Here is an 11,960-nt window from a genome sequence, read left to right as displayed (position 1 = left end):
TTTTTGAGTCTTTTGCTCCACCCTGTGCACAACATTTCAAAGGTGTCTGATTTCTGCTTCTGCCTGTGCACAGCAATGCCTCAGTACTGAGAAGGTTCACAAGCCAGGAATACAAGATCACAAACACGATGTTACATAGGTTTCAGAAACAGGGATTCCTTTGTTGAGTCTGTCCTGGTTAAACCTGGTAAGTGACCTGAGAAACAGCTGTAGGGATCAGCTACGTGGGTCCAACACCAGCTGCTTCTGTTTTTTATAAAATGCAGTGGAGAAAAAGTAGCAGTATCATGTTACACCTGCAGTAGCTTTGTGGTTCTTTCTGTTAGAGAATCTGCAAAGATGCAACTTAAATTATTTCCTTAGCCCGAGATATTCAAACCCAAAACTTTCACTGCCTCAAACTACCAGCTACAAAACTAGTCTTTTGTGAAGCATTCTTCAATGTCTCTGTTGACATTGTTCAACTGTACTTAAAATAATTTCATACTTTATTGCACCAGACCTGGAGGATGACAAGCTAGCCTAAAACCTGATTTTTTTTCAGCCTTTATCTAAGCTCAGTATGTCTTGTGAAGCATCTACCTCAAAGTAGCTGTTGCCATTCAGGACAGTAGCCCACAGCCATGTTCTTCAGGCATTCCTGTGGGAGACAGGAGCTGTGAGTATAAATCCTAACTAGAAAGACATAATGAAGACCTTGCAGAGCCAGGAATCAAACCACTCTGCTCTACTAAGCATTCCCTATTGTGACAACTTGCACCCCCTGCATGCTAGGTATGAATGTTTTTGCAGACACTGAATTCTGCAGCTGCGTGGACTCCATTTTGGAAGGTGCATACTTAAAAGTTTGGAATTGCAACAGTAAATGACAAGTGCCTAAGAGTCCTTCTGGATCTTGGCTTTGGTGGCTTAATCTCCAGTGAATTTCCCCAGATGACAGCTGAGGTACCTCATCAGAGGCGCTCGTGGGGGAAGGAGGGAGATGGAAGCATCGTAGCACAGTGTTGCTGTATTTGGTTTTTGAATGGGCTCTAGTCATTAGTGTTGTCACATCCCTGGAAATTCACTCGAAGAAGACATTTGAAGGAGAACTCCTTTCTTCCTGCACACACAAACACACACAAGCAAAGTTTTTTTGATGATGCTTTCAGATAAACAGCCACAGCAAAGCCTCCGTTTCATTTTATCTCCATAGATAGCTCCAGGAAAAAAAAAATCACTCCTTCTGCCTGCAGCCTAAACAACTCACTTTGCTGCCAAGTGCCATCTCAAAAAGAGGAACGATATAAACTAATTTCATACCTATTCAGTTCAATAATAGGTATTGTTCTAACTATACCTCTAGTGATAAGAGACAGAACAGCTTATTTGCCATTGCTAAGCAACTGTTAAAACAGTGTGCAGAATTCAGCCAGCTCTAATGGGCTGATAGGAATCAGTGTCTGAAGTTCTTGTTTGCATTCCGAAGTCAACAATAATTGTCCTTCTCTACTAACATTCTTTTAAGATAGTTTATGGCTGCACCAGATTCATTCAGGATTTTGTCTTAAAGGTGTTCTGAATGGTTCGCTTTCCTTTAGGAAGATGTATTTAACCATAATGCATTAAACTGCTTTAATTCACTTGTTGTGATGTAGTGGCATAGAAGGTAATGCAGGAAAAAGCAGGCAATATGAAACACTGCAGAAATAAAAGCTGGTGGCATGAATGGTACCAAGTAGCAGGCAGAGAGTGAACTATTTAGCTAGGGTTCCATAAATCACAAGATGGCATTTGTGTCTGAGATGCAGTGACATCTGCAAACCCCCAATACATTTGGAAAAAGAGAAGCTAGACGAGACAGATATAAAAGCCTAAGTGCATTAAAACAAGGGATTTTTTTTCCAACCTCAATTTATGAGTTCAGATTTTAGTCATTTGTGTACATGATTTAGGAGAAGGGGCTTTCTGGCTCCAGTTGTGCCTTGGCGAGATAAGGAATGGGCAAATGAATAAATGCAGAGAAAGAAATGTTGCTCAAGAGGATCCTGCATTCATAAGCATTTCTTTGTAGCTGCAGAATGATTCCTGCGACCTAAAAGGAGAATGCATTATGAGGAGAGGATATATCTTCAGATGCTCTGTTCCCTATCTGTAAGTAAAGACAGATGTGTAAGAAAGGGTGCATGAGCAGAGGGACTGAAGGCTTTCTGCTGCTAGAGCTGGAATTCTGTCCTTGTCCCCAGCATCGCTCCATTGCCTTTACGGGTGTGTAAACATATGTATAAATCTTGCATGTGTGCAATCCCATCACGTTCAGCAGAACCAAGGTCTTTCCCTGTCAAGTAAGTGCTCAAATGCTGTTGGCACAGGCTCCATCAACAATTTGTCAGATGGAGCCCATGTAGGTGAAACAACATTGCCTTGCTTAGTCCACTGTGCCTCTAACCATGACTTGCAAGAGCCAGGTCCTAATGTAACAGAAGAGTAAGTGCTTTGAAATAAGGACTTCAGCCAGTGCCTGAGTCAGAAGACTAGCTCATCACACAGTGATGTGAAATTGCGGAGGTAAAAAGTTGAGACCATCCCTCTGCGAAGCTGAGGGCGATGGCTGAGTCATCACAGGACGTGAGAAAGCTGCAGGCAACGGCATGTGGAGAGGCATGGTTACTTCTCCCCTTATGTAACTCCTACGTTAGCATCTTCTCTGCTTCATATATAAACGCAGAAAACATCAAAAAGCTGTTACTGAAAGCAGCGCGTTTATTTATTCATTTGTGTGAGCCCAATGTGACTTAAAAAAAACCACAACAGGTATTTTCCACGCAAGCTTTAGTGCAGAATCAGGCACTTTCATATCTGTTATCAGTGAGACTATTTATTTCTGGACTCATTAAAAGGATGTTTGCACCCCCTAGTGTCTAAGACTGCAAGAAATCAGGTTCTTGTAACAGCCTTAACTGAATGAGGGTGTTTATATTAACCCATAATAAAATCTCCCAGTTACAATCTTAACAACTTCAAGAGAAAGGACTGTAAACTCAGAGATCATCCTAGGTGTAATCCCTCATGGCCCTGTACTCAACAATTGTAGGAGCTGATAACCAGTTTTACTGAGTTGGATTTTTAACCCACTGGAAGACAGTTAAAGAGAGAGAGAGACTGTATTGAGAACAAACAATGAAAATCTTTCTGAAACTCAGGGATGTGGGATCCAGCTCGAGCACATTAGTGAGATAAAATCTGTAGCTCTGTTACACTGAAGGGATCTTTGGATCTGGACTTCACTCCAGTTAACAGAAACTGTACAAACAACAGGCATGAGCTTACCTCTACTCCAAGAACTACTGCCCAGACCATCACAAGTAAGTAGACTTGTAACTTCTGCCAGTGGCCTGCATCCCACTGTTTGGAGTTAGATCTTAAAACACCTTTGAAGAACTTCTTACAGCTGTGGATAACTCTCTCATTCTTCAGATCTGACTTCACTTATACCAAGTTCTGCCCATTGTATTAAACAAGGTAGTGGCAGTCACTGAGATGAACCAAGTGAGCCTTCCTTGTTGGGACCCAAAGTGTCAGTTCAGATCCCTGTGTCCAGCGTAAGTCCAGGACCTGAGCACAACCCCTGGAACCAAGCCAAATGCCCGTGCTGGCTGCTGGCTAGGTGGGAAGGGAATGGCTGACGTCCACACCTCCTGGTGGGTCCTGCACTGATTTCTGAGGGTTGAAATGTCTGACCCAAACCTCACAGCACAGCCTGGTATGTGCTGTTGGTCTGACTGTCACCAGTGCAGTTATGGGCAGGCTCTGATCTGACCAAATTACACATACCTGCTCACCCCTCCACTGAAAACAGGATTTAACCCTTTCCCCTGAGGTGTCTGAAACCCAATCACTGCAGCCTTGGCAGGTGCCTGACAACCAGAAAAATTATATTGCCAAGGGAAAAAGTGGTCTGTTTTCGTTATCCAAGCAGAATTAAATGAAAAAAAACCCAAACAAACCACATAAATGATGAAAATTAAATTAGATCTTCTTTACTTTCATTATCTAAGTAGTTTCTCATAATAAATGTATTCTAAAGTATGACTTTCAGCCAATTATACTTACTATATTAAAAACAGACTGATTTTATTTACGGTACAATGCTTAATAGCTCCTCCAAGCCACTTTATTCTGTAATTTTAAATTAATTTTTTGGGCTTTTTAAAACAAGAAACTTGGCTTTTTGACAGAGTAGTCCTCAGTAACTCACACTGAAGATACTGCCAGGAGCTGTGATGATGACTTTTGTCAGCTATTCTTTTCTTCCAGAAAAATGGAGTCATCATGATATTAATGCATTTGTGTAAATAAATAATAATAGCATAGGAAAAGTGCCAGGATCTTGCTGCTTAGTGTCCCCAAAGAGTAACATTTCAGGGCTCAGTAGTACCGCTGTGATATAAACCAGGCTAACAGTATAATGAGAACATGTTTTTTAAAAGTGCATGAACAATAAGAAAATAACACTGGCATGTGCAGGTGCCAATTTAAAAATCAACTCTCCAGTAAAAAGAAATTAAAAAATTAAAAATTAAATCTATCTACTTTTTTTTTTTTTTTTTTTATTAAGATAACAGATCTTTACATGGAAATTACACGGAAAAAAGAGCCTTTCTTTGTCACTATTATATCTAGATACCCAACACAGATTTCTGTTAGACAGAACTCCAGCTGGGAAACGATTGGAGTTTACAAACCCTTCATTGTAATTAAGAAAGTGCTGGGACCACGTGTCTCATTTCTAAGAACAGAGAGAAAAATGCCACCTGTCTCCTCCTCCAGCTTTCACACTGGTGTTAGCTCCAGACCACTGTGGTTGGGCTGTGATGGTACTGCTTAGCCCTGGCCTCTAAAACCTCTCAGTGGCTCATGAATATAGGGGTTCCTGGGGTTCCTGGTGACAGGGTGCAGGAATATTGACTGTCAGGCTGAGGTTCAGATGCAGCTCAAGTCGGTGATGAAGTCAAGCGAGTCCAGTCAAGTCCAACAAAGTAAGTTGGTGGAGTTTTAATTTACAGTAGACTTTGTTATTGACAGTAAGCAAGCAGGAGCAGGAATCTGCTTGGAGTTTCAACTAATGCCTCAAGTGAACACTTGAATTCATTTCCCAACCAAAATAGAGATGTTACAGCAGGAGAATATAGTGCTATTGGTACAGTGCCTGTTACTGGGACACAAAGCTCCTGGGTTCCAGCTAGAACAGCCCCAGGGCTCTAAATCAGCCACCTGAAAGCAGCGTGGATAGGAAACAAGCATAATTTTTATTACACTATAAAAAGAAGTCTTGCGTAAGCAAGCAAAATCTGCCCATCACACCTGTCATTTTTCACAGGAGGATGTTAACATAAAATGTAGGTAGGGAAGAGTGATGTACTGCCTTCTGGGGGATGCAGCTGAGATCAAATGAAGGAGTGGAAGATGTGATAATACCCTGCCCTCCTCCCCCCACTCCCGAGAAAAAAAAGTGAAAATAACTCAGGAATTTGGAGCTATGCTGTCCCTTGCAGTGAAATATACTGGGTACATTGAAATTCCATACAAATTGAAATGGGCCTTTGCTCTCAGGGCTCTCAAAGAGATAGTACTTTCCTGGTCTTCCAATAATGCCCAACAGTGTTTCTACAGGATTGGCATAGTGAGTTGCTTCTACCCATTATAATATTGCACTGTACAAAATAAAAGTTACAGATGAGACAGCACCTTGCATTGATTTTGCAGCCAGGATTGTCTGAAACAATAATAAAGGTTTTGATTGCTTCTTTCCTTTTAAAGGAAAAGCAGTGCTGCTGTGTGGATGGTGGGGTGCTGAATTTCATTTCATAACCCATTCTTGCCCCTTCTAAATGTCTAATGTGGTATTTTACATTAATATTACTGTGCTTGTACATGGGGACATTTTTGTTTTCCTCCTTCACGAGGGCTGAAGGATTTGACTCTTTGCAAAGATGCTAGTACTCAGTCAGTTTTCCCAGAAGCCTCATGCAGCTATTATTCCAAGAGGCATCATCTTAAAGTCTTGGAGAGAAAGCATTACAGTTAATGCAGTTTGGCAAGTCTGGGTAATATTCACTGCATTACCCTGACAGGGTTTAATGCCATGAGCAGCATGCACTCTGAGTCAGAGAAAATTACCTGTTGACTCTTGCTGTAGCTTGATGCCTGTTCTTAACTGGATAGAAAATGGTGTGGAAAATCTTAGATGAACTCCACTCCCCGCCCCCCCAACTCTGTCCCATAAGGAACTCATATCCTATCAGCTTGCCATCTGAAAAAACAATCTTGCTTTGGTGTTTTCATTTGCTACAGTATTACTTCATGCATACAACAGAGCTGCCCAGAGAGCCTTCCTCCTGGCCTACCCTCCTAATGAAAAGATAAACTAATAATGGCTGTGAATACAGGAAGAATTAAAGAGAGGGAAATCCAAAGGGACTTTTTATTGCAATGGGAAACAGGGGGACTGTGACAGTCCTTTAGCAGGAAGCAATTTGGGTCCACTCCTGGGAAATTCCTTCTTTGCTCAGGAAACAGACTGGCATGGTGAACACACAGGTGATCTTTATAGCTGTGTGATGTGAGATAACTATATTTTACCCCTCTTCATGATTAAACAGATAAAGTGTGAGTAACAGCTGGAAAAGGAATTTCATATCCTTGAAAGACACTGGATTGTGTCAAATCCTCTGTTGATTGACAGTAGAGCCATGGCCTCTTCTAAGGACCTCGCCGCTGACCAAGGGACCAAATCAATAGGCCATGTTGTAAATGTGCAGGGCAAATACATTCATTCCTTGGCTTGTCTGCACAGTCTGGCAGGAAGATTCCTGGCCAGTGTCAGCCTCACTAATGGCTCCTGAAGTGCACGGAGCTTCAGAGATGTGACAACCCGACTTACCCCTTAAAAGCTAGTTTTTCCTGTATTTTGGTGGGAATTTGAACAACTGTCTGGGGTAGAACTTTGGAGACTCATGTGCTGACCCTACAAACTCAGCCTTTTGGACTTTGTGTCCTCATTGCCAGGGTTCGTTTGTTCAGACATTTGCACCACAACTCCAGCCGGAACCTTCTGCTTTGGAACCTCACTTGCCCAACGCAGGATGTTCTGCTGTGGGAAAGAGGCACCCAGGGGTGATGCAATGGAGGAATGTGCTGCCAGGCACTGCTGCCCCTTCCCATCGCCTCCTGTCCTGGATTCTGACTCATACCATGACCTGGTGAGCTCAGGAGCAGGACCAGCCCATGGTCCAAGGCATGAGCATGTCTACCATGTGTCTAGATGTGACTAGAATTAGGCTCAAAGCTTCCAAGAGCTGGAAAGCTGTGAGCTGGAGCCTCCAACACAATAAAGGCTGGCATGGCAGGTGTGCACAAGGATGCTGTTCTACAGTGTGTTGTGCTCACTGGGCGAGAGCAGCAGTGCCTGAAAAATGCAAAACCAGTAAAGAAGCAGGTCCCCAGTACCTCCCTTTGATGCTTCAGGTAACATGAAAGGCAAGCTGTGCTGCTGTTCTGGAATGGTGACATAACAAAATCACAACAGGGGGAGATTCCTGCAATTTGGCAGTGCTCCCAATCCACAAAGCTACTTTTCTGGTTTCTTCCATTAGCTCAGCTGCAATATGTGCAGAATCAGATCACTTATCATGCCAGAATATTAACATTCACAACATTAATGTTTTGGGGCCTTTAAAATGAAGAGCACTAACAATTCACCATTCTGAACTGACAAAAATAAATGCAGTGAACTTTCAGTGATATTACACCATATAGAAAGGTTATTAAAAATTTATTTGAAGGACTAGCTTTGTCAACACTAATGCACTGAGGAAAGGCAGGGTTTCCCAGCTCAGGCACTCATGTTCACTTAGTGAGGGAGTGATTACTGCAATAATAGATTTTGGTAGTTTAAATCAGACAAGCATTTTTACACTTCATATGCAGAGAATCCCCTTCTGTTATAAAAATATGGGATACTCAGTAATATTGAGGTGAAACAGGAATATGTGTTTAAAGGAATGTTGCCAAGTAGATACTGGTTCGGCTCTGAAAATATGTTTGAAAGATGGGGGGGAGAGATAAGATAGACCAGAGCAGAGGAACAGAAGAGTGTTAGTAGGAGTGCAAATGATTTATTGGTTTATTTGATTATTCTTAGTACCCTAGTAAACAGAGGATTTTAGAGATGATTTGCACATTCCCTAACGTGATGTGAACGTAGCAACAAAATGCCTGTGCATGAAAATATTCAAGCACAATTAGTTCCACTTTGAGAACCAGATGCATTCTCTTATCTTGAATTCAGACATCTCTGATCTTGTCACTCATTTTTTGACTAAATGACTGCTTGATCAAGATTCAGTATGCTGATTGTGGGGTTTTGGTGCATGTCTTCCAGGACCAAATGAAAACCAGTCATGCGTGTTTTATTGCTGTAAGTGAGTCTACTATAAAGATAAAGCAAGGAGAGAAAAAGCCAAGCTTCCAAATCCTTGCTTTCAGTCATTTAAGATGTGGCATAGTGCAGCAGGAAATTTTTTAAGTGTTCAATTGCTTATTCTGTTCCTTGAGGAGGTCTTTGACTGAAAGGGAGGTTAACTCATATGGGACTGAATAACCCCAAGAGATAATATACATATCTTTGTGTCTACTATAAATAAACACCTCAAAGATTAATATGTGTTTCTTTTTCCAGACAAGAGAGGCAAGAATTTCTTTTTAATTACCATTGTGGTGGTTTTTATAGTGCTCCCTTTGAAGAATGCAGAAAATATTTCTCCCATTGGTATGTGCTGCCACTTTCAGTTTTGTTCTCCTCAAGCATCACAGCTGATGTATTTCTTTTGGTGAGTGAGGGAAGGTGAACATTTTTTACTCCAGGAGTCAGTCCCTGTTGAAGGAGAAGGTAAGAGCCAAGCACCTCAGCTGTGCTGCCAGCTCTCAAAGGCTTTGTACAATCCTGTCTTTGTGAGTCTCAGCTCCAACAGAAAGTATCAGCAGCATTCTGAATTGCTTTTTTTCAGTGCCCAATTGTCTGTTTTTCCCAGGTTGATTTAATCAGTGGAAGTGTCCATTAGTTCTTGAGGACTGTCTTTCTTGAGGGCAAGGATTTAAAATACCAAACCCATTGCAATTATCCTTGTTCAAAGAAGGTCCCTTTGTCCTCTAGCTGGAATCTGGGACACCTCTTGCCCTAGAGGTGACAGGTCCACCGCAATCAGGACTTTAAAAACCTTACTAAACTATTTTTTGGTTGTTAGGCATCGGCCGTGATGTGCTGTAGCAGAAGAATGCAACAGAGATTGAAGAGAACAATATGGTAACTTGTAACAATTTTCCATAAAGGGTGTTTTTTTGTTGGGCTTTTTGGGTGTTTGGGGGTTTTTGAGGGGAGGGTGTGTGTTGTTTTTAATAATGCATAAATATGTTCTGGACTTGTGCATTGATGCACTTGCATGACAGCCTCCAGTGAGGATTTCACTGACTTTCCCAAGTTGACAGACAGGCATGTGGTAACTCAGGCTGAGGGTGAAAAGGGGCACCCAGGAGAAAATGGCAAGGCCTTTTACAAGGTAATAGAATTTTTTCTGTTTTCCAGGATGTAACAACTAATCATGTCAATATTATCTTGGTAATGAATAATCCGTGTGCCCTTTGTTTTCTACAATGCTGCTGTCTTAAACTTCTATTACATTCCACACGTGCCCATGGACACACACATGTGCACACACATGTCTATGATAACATTTTCTGCTGAGACCCTTGCCATCTAGTCGTCATGGCTTTTGAAGACTGAAAAACCTGCACCCTGGCTTATTCTCAAGAATAATACCTCAGAGGAGAAATGTCCCTAGAAAGAAACAGCACAGCAAATGTCTGATTGATAGATAGATCGGTACTTTTAAACAGGAATATCTTAGTGACTAGAATTACAGCTTAAACTTTCTTATTATTTCCAGAGTTGATACAGAATTAAAAGGAAACTCAAACACTTATTTTCATTGAATATTTTTACAATAACTTGAGTTCATACCCATGTAATGAATATTATTCAGTGGAAAAAAAGGACCTGCCCCCTGTTGCTTTGTTGGCTGTAACCACTATCTACCTGCCCCATGGAGCTTTGTTTTCCAGGACTCAACAATAATTGTTCAGAGTTTAACTTCAAATTTTACTGCTGTCATTTATTACAAACTATCAGGGGATTAATGTGAGATAATCCTTTGACATGAAAAGTCTTTGGGCAAAAAATCACACATTTGTTCGTCTAGCACCCAGAATATTACAGACCTTGATCCTGCTGTGGACTGCAGGGTTTATTTCCATTGTGTAACACTCTCTATTAGACTTCCCTAAGCCATTCACCCCTTTCCCAAACGCTGATCCAAGTCTGAATTCCATAGAAATAGGTATTAGTGCAGCAGCAAGACCGGGCCCAGAACATTGCGTTCAGAGAGCTATATGAGTGGCACGTAAATAACTTTGTCTGCACGGAGTGTTAAACGAAAGCCAAAGCGGTCAGTCCAGCGGCAGGTGAGCAGGGCTCAGGACAAGGCACCCGCCCCCGGCCGGGCGCTGCAGCCGCGCAGGAGCCAGCCCCGCCAGCTCGGACCACACCGCCTGTCCGCAGCCGCTCTGCAGGCACCAGCTGAGGGAGCAAGCCGGAGCTCTCCTCTGCGGCCCCTGCTCAGCGCTGCCCCGGCACGTCCCCGCTGCGAGCGAGGTGTCCCCAGCGATCGAGGCGTGTCCTTCAGCAGCGCTTCTCAGGCGCCCCAGGATGTCCCGGCCTCTTCAGAAAAACAAACCACTCTGCACCACCTCACACAGCTTCCTTGCGACGATTTTCGCTCCTAGCTTCTAAAAATCAGGCGGCATTTCAAGCGTTCACCTACTTCTGATTTCTCCTTTTGTGGTGTTTGTTGGCTTTTCGCGTGTTGTTGTTTTTTCGGCGTGTCAGGGTGTGTGCATTTCCCAGCGGGTTTATCTCTGGGTTTGCGGCCGTTCCCGTGCTCCTTCCCCGGCAGCCCCAGGGCTCCTTCCCCGGCGGCCCCAGGGCTCCTTCCCCGGCAGCCCCAGGGCTCCTTCCCCGGCAGCCCCAGGGCTCCTTCCCCGGCGGCCCCAGGGCTCCTTCCCCGGCAGCCCCAGGGCTCCTTCCCCGGCGGCCCCAGGGCTCCTTCCCCGGCGGCCCCAGGGCTCCTTCCCCGGCAGCCCCAGGACTCCCCCCGGCAGCCCCAGGACTGCCCCCGGCAGCCCCAGGGCTCCCCCCGGCGCTCCGGAGCCGCCCGGCAGCCCCAGCCCCAGCCCGGGAGCGCAGCCGGGGAGCCGGGAGGGGCTGTGGGGAACGGCCGTGGCCAAGGACGAGCGGCGGCTCCATAGCTCAGTGGTTAGAGCACTGGTCTTGTAAACCAGGGGTCGCGAGTTCGATCCTCGCTGGGGCCTAGCTCTAGTTTTATTTCTAAGAGCTGTGCACTTGAGTGCTAGGCCTAATTTTGCAGTGCTCCGGCGGTGGCCGATTAGAGCGCGCGTGCGGGCCCCGCGGGCTTGCTATTATGGCAGGGGGGTGGGACGAGCAGCTCTCCGGGAAGCGGCGCGGGGACGGATGGTCGGGTAAATATTTGTACAGCTCACATCACAATTTCCCTGATGGGAGCTCTGGCAAAATGCTATTAAGGGTTTTAAAAAGGAACAAATTGCCCCTGAGTGGAGAATAAGCTGGACAGGATTATCTGACTCTTCACAGCTTGTCAGGCGAGCCAAGCTGCTGGTTTTATGTCTGTGCTGGAGGCTGGACAGAGCAGGTGTAATAATTCTTTGCCTTTTTTTTTTTTTTTTTTAGGCTACAGAAAGAGCTAGGAACCCCCGCACAGCCCTCTTGAGCACCACGCTTTGAGAATACGCGTGTTTTCTCCAGAAATCTCGAGAGCAAGGCGTCTGGT

General features: G+C 44.1%; 1 non-coding gene across 1 annotated transcript; it reads left to right on the top strand.

The window, feature by feature from the left end:
- The first annotated feature begins 11,390 nt into the window (after positions 1 to 11,390).
- On the top strand, positions 11,391 to 11,463 carry TRNAT-UGU (transfer RNA threonine (anticodon UGU)). The gene has a single exon. It is a non-coding gene; the product is annotated as a tRNA-Thr (tRNA).
- Positions 11,464 to 11,960: the final 497 nt, after the last annotated feature.

The sequence above is a fragment of the Apus apus genome, chromosome 5 (genome assembly GCF_020740795.1).
Source record: "Apus apus isolate bApuApu2 chromosome 5, bApuApu2.pri.cur, whole genome shotgun sequence".
NCBI classification, from domain to species: domain Eukaryota; kingdom Metazoa; phylum Chordata; class Aves; order Apodiformes; family Apodidae; genus Apus; species Apus apus.
Note: the sequence above shows the minus strand (reverse complement) of the source record. Positions and strands in the feature narration are given on the sequence as shown.